This window comes from Lissotriton vulgaris, chromosome 8 (assembly GCF_964263255.1).
Source record: "Lissotriton vulgaris chromosome 8, aLisVul1.2, whole genome shotgun sequence".
NCBI classification, from domain to species: Eukaryota; Metazoa; Chordata; class Amphibia; order Caudata; family Salamandridae; genus Lissotriton; species Lissotriton vulgaris.
In genome coordinates this window covers 1,532,672,013-1,532,686,037 of record NC_141696.1, presented here as the reverse complement: position 1 = coordinate 1,532,686,037, position 14,025 = coordinate 1,532,672,013, and the positions used below count along the sequence as shown (strand labels likewise).

General features: G+C 39.6%; 1 non-coding gene across 1 annotated transcript; it reads left to right on the top strand.

The window, feature by feature from the left end:
• The first annotated feature begins 12,547 nt into the window (after positions 1-12,547).
• Positions 12,548-12,620, top strand: TRNAF-GAA (transfer RNA phenylalanine (anticodon GAA)). The gene has a single exon. It is a non-coding gene; the product is annotated as a tRNA-Phe (tRNA).
• Positions 12,621-14,025: the final 1,405 nt, after the last annotated feature.

Here is a 14,025-nt window from a genome sequence, read left to right as displayed (position 1 = left end):
TCACCGAGGGCCCCTTTGACGTTTGGAGGGAGGGGGGATGCCGGGCATTACTCCACTTGTTCCATGGCCCCGACCCCTTGACGTTCGAGAACTGCATGCGGGACTATCAAGTCCCGCCGGGGGAAAGGTATCGGCATTTACAACTGCTACACTGGGCCACTTCACCCGCGGTGCGAGAAGCAGCGACGAGACCTTTATCCGACTTTGAGGCCTTTCTCCTGAAGACCTCGGCCATGAAGGGGGCTATCTCCTTTTTATACCAGCTGCTGCTCCGCTCGGCCCTTTCCCCTAGACCGCGTTACATGGAGCAGTGGGAGGAGATGGTGGGGAGGGATATCACTGACGGAGAATGGTCGGCGCTCTGGAAGGACATGACGCAATTTAACCACTCCATACTCTTGAGGGAAGCTCATTACAAAACCCTAACGCAATGGTACATGGTTCCGGCCCGACTTCATCGCATTTTCCCGGCGGCCACGGACAGGTGTTGGAGGGGGTGCGGCCTCTTGGGGGATTTTCGCCACGTTTGGTGGGACTGCCCGATCATTAAGCCCTTCTGGGCCGAGATCTTATCGCATATTAAAGACATTTTGCAGTACCCTATCGATGACTCCCCCGAATTCGTTTTGCTGGGGTTGAGAGATCCCGGCCTGGAACACCAATCGCGAGCTGACAAAAAGATCTTATGGCTGTGTCTCGGCGCGGCCAAGCTCACGCTGGCCTCGGCCTGGAAAAGTAAGGAGGCCCCGGCGGTTTCCCTTTGGCACTCCAGACTGTGGAGACTACTGAGTCTCGAGAGAATGGCGGATATATTTATAGGCAAATATAAAAACTTCAAGCACGTGTGGGGTCCCTTGGTGTCCTTTCTGTCTGCTGGCTTGCCTTCGGCTGTTTGCCCGGCGTCATTGAGGAACTTGCACTTGTTTCAACTCTAGAGTGTGCTTGGTGTATGAATGGGATTTGCGAGCGGCGCCGTCACGGGGGGGGGAGGGGGGAGTTTTGTTTTTGGGGGGAGGGTTGGGAGTTGCTTTGGGACAATTACTTCACCGAGATGAGGCATACTTGACCGCTGGAGAGCTCTTGGACTAGTTGCTGGCTGCACTGTTTGAGCTACCCCTCGGCGGGGGACTGCTGCGGGACTGCCGACGTTACCAGCACTGAAGACTTTTTGCTTTACTGCCTTGCCTCATCTTCCTTTTCAGCCTTCCCACTGTGTGGGACCTTTCGTGCGCCCACTGTGACGCCTTGTGTTAATTGTCATTTTTTTCACTGTATGCAAAATAAAACGTTTACAAAAAAAAAAAAAAAACAACTACCTAACCTGGATCCCAAAAATGCTATTTACCCATTGCACCAGTTAACTGGGGAATGATACAGGACTTCTTAAAACATATCTCTACCATATGAGGTTAAAAATCCAGGTCCTGCATCTATTTTGTTAAATGGTTCAAATTAAAGTATGAAGACCACAAATATCAGCAGGCCGAAATAGCTCAGTTGGGAGAGTGTTAGACTGAAGATCTAAAGGTCCCTGGTTCAATCCCGGGTTTCGGCTCTGTTGAGAGGTTCTTTGCTTCTAACAAAATAGGTCTTGGAATCAACTGTAGTCCTTTTTCTGTATTCATCAAATTTTTTCCAACTGATCTACAACACAATCAATTTAACATAGACTTTGCTTTATGTCCTCCTTCTAAACTTGCTTCCACCCCTCTTACCTTCAGGTTTGACAATGAATATTTCCCATTTCATGCTTTTTTGTAAAGTAAACTCTTGTCTGCATTACCTTCCACTTCCCCTTAAACACAGATGTCAGTAGTCAGATGACATTGCTTACCTACTCATGCCCAATATATCTGGGTAATATAGTGCTAGTCCATTCAGAGTTAAAAAAACAACTACCTAACCTGGATCCCAAAAATGCTATTTACCCATTGCACCAGTTAATTGCGGAATGATACAGGACTCCTTAAAACATATCTCTACCATATGAGGTTAAAAATCCAGGTCCTGCATCTATTTTGTTAAATGGTTTAAATTAAAGTATGAAGACCTCAGCTATAAGCAGTCTGAAATAGCTCAGTTGGGAGAGCATTAGACTGAAGATCTAAAGGTCCCTGGTTCAATCCTGGGTTTCGGCACAGTTGAGAGGTTCCTTGCTTCTAACAAAATAGGTCTTGGAATCAGCTGTAGTACTTTTTTCTCTATCAACATTTTTATCAACTGATCTACAAAATGATCAATTCAACATAGACTTTGCTTTCTGTCCTCCTTTTAAACTTTCTTCCACCTATCTTGCCTTCAGGTTTGACTATGAATGTTTCCCATTTCGTCCTTTTTTGTAAAGTAAACTCTTGTCTGCATCACATTCCACTTCCCCTTGAACACAGATGTCAGTAGTCAGATGACATTGCTTACCTACTCATGCCAAATATATCTGGGTGATATAGTGCTAGTCCATTCAGAGTTAAAAAAACAACTACCTAACCTGGATCCCAAAAATGCTATTTACCCATTGCACCAGTTAACTGCGGAATGATACAGGACTCCTTAAAACATATCTCTACCATATGAGGTTAAAAATACAGGTCCTGCATCTATTTTGTTAAATGGTTCAAATTAAAGTATGAAGACCCCAGATATCAGAAGGCTGAAATAGCTCAGTTGTTAGAGCGTTAGACAGAAGATCTAAAGGTCCCTGGTTCAATCCCGGGTTTCGGCACAGTTGAGAGGTTCCTTGCTTCTAACAAAATAGGTCTTGGAATCAGCTGTAGTACTGTTTCTCTATTCATCAAATTTTTTCCAACTGATCTACAACACAATCAATTTAACATAGACTTTGCTTTATGTCCTCCTTCTAAACTTGCTTCCACCTCTCTTACCTTCAGGTTTGACAATGAATATTTCCCATTTCATGCTTTTTTGTAAAGTAAACTCTTGTCTGCATTACCTTCCACTTCCCCTTGAACACAGATGTCAGTAGTCAGATGACATTGCTTACCTACTCATGCCAAATATATATGGGTAATATAGTGCTAGTCCATTCAGAGTTAAAAAAAACAACTACCTAACCTGGATCCCAAAAATGCTATTTACCCATTGCACCAGTTAACTTGGGAATGATACAGGACTCCTTAAAACATGTCTCTACCATATGAGGTTAAAAATCCAGGTCCTGCATCTATTTTGTTAAATGGTTCAAATTAAAGCATGAAGACCCCAGCTATCAGAAGGCGGAAATAGCTCAGTTGGGAGAGCGTTAGACTGAAGATCTAAAGGTCCCTGGTTCAATCCCGGGTTTCGGCACAGTTGAGAGGTTCCTTGCTCTAACAAAATAGGTCTTGGAATCAGCTGTAGTACTTTTTCTCTATTCATCAAATTTTTTCCAACTAATCTACAACACAATCAATTTAACATAGACTTTGCTTTATGTCCTCCTTCTAAACTTGCTTCCACCTCTCTTACCATCAGGTTTGACAATGAATATTTCCCATTTCATGCTTTTTTGTAAAGTAAACTCTTGTCTGCATTACCTTCCACTTCCCCTTGAACACAGATGTCAGTAGTCATATGACATTGCTTACCTACTCATGCCAAATATATATGGGTAATATAGTGCTAGTCCATTCAGAGTTAAAAAAACAACTACCTAACCTGGATCCCAAAAATGCTATTTACCCATTGCACCAGTTAACTGCGGAATGATACAGGACTCCTTAAAACATATCTCTACCATATGAGGTTAAAAATCCAGGTCCTGCATCTATTTTGTTAAATGGTGTAAATTAAAGTATGAAGACCACAGCTATAAGCAGGCAGAAACAGCTCAGTTGGGACAGCGTTAGACTGAAGATCTAAAGGTCCCTGGTTCAATCCCGGGTTGTGGCACAGTTGAGAGGTTCCTTGTTTCTACGAAATAGGTCTTGGAATCAGCTGTAGTACTTTTTCTCTATTCATCAAATTTTTTCCAACTGATCTACAACACAATCAATTTAACATAGACTTTGCTTTATGTCCTCCTTCTAAACTTGCTTCCACCCCTCTTACCTTCAGGTTTGACAATGAATATTTCCCATTTCATGCTTTTTTGTAAAGTAAACTCTTGTCTGCATTACCTTCCACTTCCCCTTGAACACAGATGTCAGTAGTCAGATGACATTGCTTACCTACTCATGCCAAATATATCTGGGTAATATAGTGCTAGTCCATTCAGAGTTAAAAAAAACAACTACCTAACCTGGATCCCAAAAATGCTATTTACCCATTGCACCAGTTAATTGCGGAATGATACAGGACTCCTTAAAACATATCTCTACCATATGAGGTTAAAAATCCAGGTCCTGCATCTATTTTGTTAAATGGTTTAAATTAAAGTATGAAGACATCAGCTCTAAGCAGTCCGAAATAGCTCAGTTGGGAGAGCGTTAGACTGAAGATCTAAAGGTCCCTGGTTCAATCCTGGGTTTCGGCACAGTTGAGAGGTTCCTTGCTTCTAACAAAATAGGTCTTGGAATCAGCTGTAGTACTTTTTTCTCTATCAACATTTTTATCAACTGATCTACAAAATGATCAATTCAACATAGACTTTGCTTTCTGTCCTCCTTTTAAACTTTCTTCCACCTATCTTGCCTTCAGGTTTGACTATGAATGTTTCCCATTTCGTCCTTTTTTGTAAAGTAAACTCTTGTCTGCATCACATTCCACTTCCCCTTGAACACAGATGTCAGTAGTCAGATGACATTGCTTACCTACTCATGCCAAATATATCTGGGTGATATAGTGCTAGTCCATTCAGAGTTAAAAAAACAACTACCTAACCTGGATCCCAAAAATGCTATTTACCCATTGCACCAGTTAACTGCGGAATGATGCAGGACTCCTTAAAACATATCTCTACCATATGAGGTTAAAAATCCAGGTCCTGCATCTATTTTGTTAAATGGTTCAAATTAAAGTATGAAGACCTCAGATATCAGAAGGCTGAAATAGCTCAGTTGTTAGAGCGTTAGACTGAAGATCTAAAGGTCCCTGGTTCAATCCTGGGTTTCGGCACAGTTGAGAGGTTCCTTGCTTCTAACAAAATAGGTCTTGGAATCAGCTGTAGTACTGTGTCTCTATTCATCAAATTTTTTCCAACTGATCTACAACACAATCAATTTAACATAGATTTTGCTTTATGTCCTCCTTCTAAACTTGCTTCCACCTCTCTTACCTTCAGGTTTGACAATGAATATTTCCCATTTCATGCTTTTTTGTAAAGTAAACTCTTGTCTGCATTACCTTCCACTTCCCCTTGAACACAGATGTCAGTAGTCAGATGACATTGCTTACCTACTCATGCCAAATACGTCTGGGTAATATAGTGCTAGTCCATTCGGAGTTAAAAAAAAAATGACCTAACCTGGATCCCAAAAATATTATTTACCCATTGCACCAGTTAACTGCTGAATGATACAGGACTCCTTAAAACATATCTCTAACATATAAGGTCAAATATCCAGGTCATGCATCCATTTAGTTAAATGGTTCAAATCAAAGTATGAAGACTACAGGTAGCAGCAGGCCGAAATAGCTCAGTTGGGAGAGCGTTAGACTGAAGATCTAAAGGTCCCTGATTAAATCCCGGGTTTCGGCACTGTTGAGAGGTTCCTTGTTTCTCACAAAGTAAGTCTTGGAATCAGCTGTAGTACTTTTTTCTCTATCAACATTTTTATCAACTGATCTACAAAACGATCAATTCAACATAGACGTTGCTTTCTGTCCTCCTTTTAAAATTTCTTCCACCTATCTTGCCTTCAGGTTTGACTATGAATGTTTCCCATTTCGTCCTTTTTTGTAAAGTAAACTCTTGTCTGCATCGCATTCCACTTCCCCTTGAACACAGATGTCAGTAGTCAGATGACATTGCTTACCTACTCATGGCAAATATATCTGGGTAATATAGTGCTAGTCCATTCAGAGTTAAAAAAACAACTACCTAACCTGGATCCCAAAAATGCTATTTACCCATTGCACCAGTTAACTGCGGAATGATACAGGACTCCTTAAAACATATCTCTACCATATGAGGTTAAAAATCCAGGTCCTGCATCTATTTTGTTAAATGGTTCAAATTAAAGTATGAAGACCCCAGCTATCAGAAGGCCGAAATAGCTCAGTTGGGAGAGCATTAGACTGAAGATCTAAAGGTCCCTGGTTCAATCCCGGGTTTTGGCACAGTTGAGAGGTTCCTTGCTTCTAATAAAATAGGTCTTGGAATCAGCTGTAGTACTTTTTCTCTATTCATCAAATTTTTTCCAACTGATCTACAACACAATCAATTTAACATAGACTTTGCTTTATGTCCTCCTTCTAAACTTGCTTCCACCTCTCTTACCTTCAGGTTTGACAATGAATATTTCCCATTTCATGCTTTTTTGTAAAGTAAACTCTTGTCTGCATTACCTTCCACTTCCCCTTGAACACAGATGTCAGTAGTCAGATGACATTGCTTACCTACTCATGACAAATATATCTGGGTAATATAGTGCTAGTCCATTCAGAGTTAAAAAAACAACTACCTAACCTGGATCCCAAAAATGCTATTTACCCATTGCACCAGTTAATTGCGGAATGATACAGGACTCCTTAAAACATATCTCTACCATATGAGGTTAAAAATCCAGGTCCTGCATCTATTTTGTTAAATGGTTTAAATTAAAGTATGAAGACCTCAGCTATAAGCAGTCCGAAATAGCTCAGTTGGGAGAGCATTAGACTGAAGATCTAAAGGTCCCTGGTTCAATCCTGGGTTTCGGCACAGTTGAGAGGTTCCTTGCTTCTAACAAAATAGGTCTTGGAATCAGCTGTAGTACTTTTTTCTCTATCAACATTTTTATCAACTGATCTACAAAATGATCAATTCAACATAGACTTTGCTTTCTGTCCTCCTTTTAAACTTTCTTCCACCTATCTTGCCTTCAGGTTTGACTATGAATGTTTCCCATTTCGTCCTTTTTTGTAAAGTAAACTCTTGTCTGCATCACATTCCACTTCCCCTTGAACACAGATGTCAGTAGTCAGATGACATTGCTTACCTACTCATGCCAAATATATCTGGGTGATATAGTGCTAGTCCATTCAGAGTTAAAAAAACAACTACCTAACCTGGATCCCAAAAATGCTATTTACCCATTGCACCAGTTAACTGCGGAATGATACAGGACTCCTTAAAACATATCTCTACCATATGAGGTTAAAAATACAGGTCCTGCATCTATTTTGTTGAATGGTTCAAATTAAAGTATGAAGACCCCAGATATCAGAAGGCTGAAATAGCTCAGTTGTTAGAGCGTTAGACTGAAGATCTAAAGGTCCCTGGTTCAATCCCGGGTTTCGGCACAGTTGAGAGGTTCCTTGCTTCTAACAAAATAGGTCTTGGAATCAGCTGTAGTACTGTTTCTCTATTCATCAAATTTTTTCCAACTGATCTACAACACAATCAATTTAACATAGACTTTGCTTTATGTCCTCCTTCTAAACTTGCTTCCACCTCTCTTACCTTCAGGTTTGACAATGAATATTTCCCATTTCATGCTTTTTTGTAAAGTAAACTCTTGTCTGCATTACCTTCCACTTCCCCTTGAACACAGATGTCAGTAGTCAGATGACATTGCTTACCTACTCATGCCAAATATATATGGGTAATATAGTGCTAGTCCATTCAGAGTTAAAAAAAACAACTACCTAACCTGGATCCCAAAAATGCTATTTACCCATTGCACCAGTTAACTTGGGAATGATACAGGACTCCTTAAAACATGTCTCTACCATATGAGGTTAAAAATCCAGGTCCTGCATCTATTTTGTTAAATGGTTCAAATTAAAGCATGAAGACCCCAGCTATCAGAAGGCGGAAATAGCTCAGTTGGGAGAGCGTTAGACTGAAGATCTAAAGGTCCCTGGTTCAATCCCGGGTTTCGGCACAGTTGAGAGGTTCCTTGCTCTAACAAAATAGGTCTTGGAATCAGCTGTAGTACTTTTTCTCTATTCATCAAATTTTTTCCAACTAATCTACAACACAATCAATTTAACATAGACTTTGCTTTATGTCCTCCTTCTAAACTTGCTTCCACCTCTCTTACCATCAGGTTTGACAATGAATATTTCCCATTTCATGCTTTTTTGTAAAGTAAACTCTTGTCTGCATTACCTTCCACTTCCCCTTGAACACAGATGTCAGTAGTCATATGACATTGCTTACCTACTCATGCCAAATATATATGGGTAATATAGTGCTAGTCCATTCAGAGTTAAAAAAACAACTACCTAACCTGGATCCCAAAAATGCTATTTACCCATTGCACCAGTTAACTGCGGAATGATACAGGACTCCTTAAAACATATCTCTACCATATGAGGTTAAAAATCCAGGTCCTGCATCTATTTTGTTAAATGGTGTAAATTAAAGTATGAAGGCCACAGCTATAAGCAGGCAGAAACAGCTCAGTTGGGAGAGCGTTAGACTGAAGATCTAAAGGTCCCTGGTTCAATCCCGGGTTGTGGCACAGTTGAGAGGTTCCTTGTTTCTACGAAATAGGTCTTGGAATCAGCTGTAGTACTTTTTCTCTATTCATCAAATTTTTTCCAACTGATCTACAACACAATCAATTTAACATAGACTTTGCTTTATGTCCTCCTTCTAAACTTGCTTCCACCCCTCTTACCTTCAGGTTTGACAATGAATATTTCCCATTTCATGCTTTTTTGTAAAGTAAACTCTTGTCTGCATTACCTTCCACTTCCCCTTGAACACAGATGTCAGTAGTCAGATGACATTGCTTACCTACTCATGCCAAATATATCTGGGTAATATAGTGCTAGTCCATTCAGAGTTAAAAAAAACAACTACCTAACCTGAATCCCAAAAATGCTATTTACCCATTGCACCAGTTAATTGCGGAATGATACAGGACTCCTTAAAACATATCTCTACCATATGAGGTTAAAAATCCAGGTCCTGCATCTATTTTGTTAAATGGTTTAAATTAAAGTATGAAGACATCAGCTATAAGCAGTCCGAAATAGCTCAGTTGGGAGAGCGTTAGACTGAAGATCTAAAGGTCCCTGGTTCAATCCTGGGATTCGGCACAGTTGAGAGGTTCCTTGCTTCTAACAAAATAGGTCTTGGAATCAGCTGTAGTACTTTTTTCTCTATCAACATTTTTATCAACTGATCTACAAAATGATCAATTCAACATAGACTTTGCTTTCTGTCCTCCTTTTAAACTTTCTTCCACCTATCTTGCCTTCAGGTTTGACTATGAATGTTTCCCATTTCGTCCTTTTTTGTAAAGTAAACTCTTGTCTGCATCACATTCCACTTCCCCTTGAACACAGATGTCAGTAGTCAGATGACATTGCTTACCTACTCATGCCAAATATATCTGGGTGATATAGTGCTAGTCCATTCAGAGTTAAAAAAACAACTACCTAACCTGGATCCCAAAAATGCTATTTACCCATTGCACCAGTTAACTGCGGAATGATGCAGGACTCCTTAAAACATATCTCTACCATATGAGGTTAAAAATCCAGGTCCTGCATCTATTTTGTTAAATGGTTCAAATTAAAGTATGAAGACCCCAGATATCAGAAGGCTGAAATAGCTCAGTTGTTAGAGCGTTAGACTGAAGATCTAAAGGTCCCTGGTTCAATCCCGGGTTTCGGCACAGTTGAGAGGTTCCTTGCTTCTAACAAAATAGGTCTTGGAATCAGCTGTAGTACTGTGTCTCTATTCATCAAATTTTTTCCAACTGATCTACAACACAATCAATTTAACATAGATTTTGCTTTATGTCCTCCTTCTAAACTTGCTTCCACCTCTCTTACCTTCAGGTTTGACAATGAATATTTCCCATTTCATGCTTTTTTGTAAAGTAAACTCTTGTCTGCATTACCTTCCACTTCCCCTTGAACACAGATGTCAGTAGTCAGATGACATTGCTTACCTACTCATGCCAAATACGTCTGGGTAATATAGTGCTAGTCCATTCGGAGTTAAAAAAAAAATGACCTAACCTGGATCCCAAAAATATTATTTACCCATTGCACCAGTTAACTGCTGAATGATACAGGACTCCTTAAAACATATCTCTAACATATAAGGTCAAATATCCAGGTCATGCATCCATTTAGTTAAATGGTTCAAATCAAAGTATGAAGACTACAGCTAGCAGCAGGCCGAAATAGCTCAGTTGGGAGAGCGTTAGACTGAAGATCTAAAGGTCCCTGATTAAATCCCGGGTTTCGGCACTGTTGAGAGGTTCCTTGTTTCTCACAAAGTAAGTTTTGGAATCAGCTGTAGTACTTTTTTCTCTATCAACATTTTTATCAACTGATCTACAAAACGATCAATTCAACATAGACGTTGCTTTCTGTCCTCCTTTTAAAATTTCTTCCACCTATCTTGCCTTCAGGTTTGACTATGAATGTTTCCCATTTCGTCCTTTTTTGTAAAGTAAACTCTTGTCTGCATCACATTCCACTTCCCCTTGAACACAGATGTCAGTAGTCAGATGACATTGCTTACCTACTCATGGCAAATATATCTGGGTAATATAGTGCTAGTCCATTCAGAGTTAAAAAAACAACTACCTAACCTGGATCCCAAAAATGCTATTTACCCATTGCACCAGTTAACTGCGGAATGATACAGGACTCCTTAAAACATATCTCTACCATATGAGGTTAAAAATCCAGGTCCTGCATCTATTTTGTTAAATGGTTCAAATTAAAGTATGAAGACCCCAGCTATCAGAAGGCCGAAATAGCTCAGTTGGGAGAGCATTAGACTGAAGATCTAAAGGTCCCTGGTTCAATCCCGGGTTTTGGCACAGTTGAGAGGTTCCTTGCTTCTAATAAAATAGGTCTTGGAATCAGCTGTAGTACTTTTTCTCTATTCATCAAATTTTTTCCAACTGATCTACAACACAATCAATTTAACATAGACTTTGCTTTATGTCCTCCTTCTAAACTTGCTTCCACCTCTCTTACCTTCAGGTTTGACAATGAATATTTCCCATTTCATGCTTTTTTGTAAAGTAAACTCTTGTCTGCATTACCTTCCACTTCCCCTTGAACACAGATGTCAGTAGTCAGATGACATTGCTTACCTACTCATGCCAAATACGTCTGGGTAATATAGTGCTAGTCCATTCGGAGTTAAAAAAAAAAAATGACCTAACTTGGATCCCAAAAATATTATTTACCCATTGCACCAGTTAACTGCTGAATGATACAGGACTCCTTAAAACATATCTCTAACATATAAGGTCAAATATCCAGGTCATGCATCTATTTAGTTAAATGGTTCAAATCAAAGTATGAAGACTACAGCTAGCAGCAGGCCGAAATAGCTCAGTTGGGAGAGCGTTAGACTGAAGATCTAAACGTCCCTGGTTCAATCCCGGTTTTCGGCACAGTTGAGAGGTTCCTTGCTTCTAACAAAATAAGTCTTGGAATCAGCTGTAGTACTTTTTCTCTATTCATCAAATTTTTTCCAACTGATCTACAACACAATCAATTTAACATAGACTTTGCTTTATGTCCTCCTTCTAAACTTGCTTCCACCTATCTTACCTTCAGGTTTGACAATGACTATTTCCCATTTTATGCTTTTTTGTAAAGTAAACTCTTGTCTGCATTACCTTCCACTTCCCCTTGAACACAGATGTCAGTAGTCAGATGACATTGCTTACCTACTCATGCCAAATATATCTGGGTAATATAGTGCTAGTCCATTCAGAGTTAAAAAAACAACTACCTAACCTGGATCCCAAAAATGCTATTTACCCATTGCACCAGTTAATTGCAGAATGATACAGGACTCCTTAAAACATATCTCTACCATATGAGGTTAAAAATCCAGGTCCTGCATCTATTTTGTTAAATGGTTCAAATTAAAGTATGAAGACCCCAGCTATCAGAAGGCAGAAATAGCTCATTTGGGAGAGCGTTAGACTGAAGATCTAAAGGTCCCTGGTTCTATCCCGGGTTTCGGCACAGTTGAGAGGTTCCTTGCTTCTAACAAAATAGGTCTTGGAATCAGCTGTAGTACTTTTTTCTCTATCAACATTTTTATGTACTGATCTACAAAATGATCAATTCAACATAGACTTTGCTTTCTATCCTCCTTTTAAACTTTCTTCCACCTATCTTGCCTTCAGGTTTGACTATGAATGTTTCCCATTTCGTCCTATTTTGTAAAGTAAACTCTTGTCTGCATCACATTCTACTTCCCCTTGAACATAGATGTCAGTAGGCAGATGACATTGTTTACCTACTCATGCTAAATATATCTGGGTAATATAGTGCTAGTCCATTCAGAGTTAAAAAAACAACTACCTAACCTGGATCCCAAAAATACTATTTACCCATTGCACCAGTTAACTGGGGAATGATACAGGACTCCTTAAAACATATCTCTACCATATGAGGTTAAAAATCCAGGTCCTGCATCTATTTTGTTAAATGGTTCAAATTAAAGTATGAAGAACCAAACTATCAGAAGGCCGAAATAGCTCAGTTGGGAGAGCGTTAGACTGAAGATCTAAAGGTCCCTGGTTCAATCCCGGGTTTTGGCACAGTCGAGACGTTCCTTGCTTCTAACAAAATAGGTCTTGGAATCAGCTTTAGTACTTTTTTCTCTATCAACATTTGTATCAACTGATCTACAAAATGATCAATTCAACATAGACTTTGCTTTCTGTCCTCCTTTTAAACTTTCTTCCACCTATATTGCCTTCAGGTTTGACTATGAATGTTTCCCATTTCGTCCTTTTTTGTAAAGTAAACTCTTGTCTGCATCACATTCAACTTCCCCTTGAACACAGATGTCAGTAGTCAGATGACATTGCTTACCTACTCATGCCAAATATATCTGGGTAATATAGTGCTAGTCCATTCAGAGTTAAAAAAAACAACTACCTAACCTGGATCCCAAAAATGCTATTTACCCATTGCACCAGTTAACTGGGGAATGATACAGGACTCCTTAAAACATATCTCTACCATATGAGGTTAAAAACCCAGGTCCTGCATCTATTTTGTTAAATGGTTCAAATTAAAGTATGAAGACCACAGATACCAGCAGGCCGAAATAGCTCAGTTGGGAGAGTGTTAGACTGAAGATCTAAAGGTCCCTGGTTCAATCCTGGGTTTCGGCACTGTTGAGAGGTTCTTTGCTTCTAACAAAATAGGTCTTGGAATCAGCTGTAGTCCTTTTTCTGTATTCATCAAATGTTTTCCAACTGATCTACAACACAATCAATTTAACATAGACTTTGCTTTCTGTCCTCCTTCTAGACTTGCTTCCACCTCTCTTGCCTTCAGGTTTGACTATGAATGTTTCCCATGTCATGCTTTTTTGTAAAGTAAACTCTGGTCTGCATTACCTTCCACTTCCCCTTGAACACAGATGTCAGTGTTCAGATGACATTGCTTACATACTCAGGCAAAATACGTCTGGGTAATATAGTGCTAGTCCATTCGGAGTTAAAAAAAAAATGACCTAACCTGGATCCCAAAAATAGTATTTACCCATTGCACCAGTTAACTTCTGAATGATACAGGACTCCTTAAAACATATCTCTAACCTATAAGGTCAAATATCCAGATCATGCATCTATTTTGTTAAATGGCTCAAATCAAAGTATGAAGACTACAGCTAGCAGGAGGCCGAAATAGCTCAGTTGGAAGAGCGTTAGACTGAAGATCTAAAGGTCCCGGGTTTCGGCACAGTTGAGAGGTTCCTTGCTTCTAACAAAATAGGTCTTGGAATCAGCTGTAGTACTTTTTTCTCTATCAACATTTTTATCAACTGATCTACAAAATGATCAATTCAACATAGACTTTGCTTTATGTCCTCCTTTTAAACTTTCTTCCACCTATCTTGCCTTCAGGTTTGACTATGAATGTTTCCCATTTCATCCTTTTTTGTAAAGTAAACTCTTGTCTGCATCACATTCCACTTCCCCTTGAACACAGATG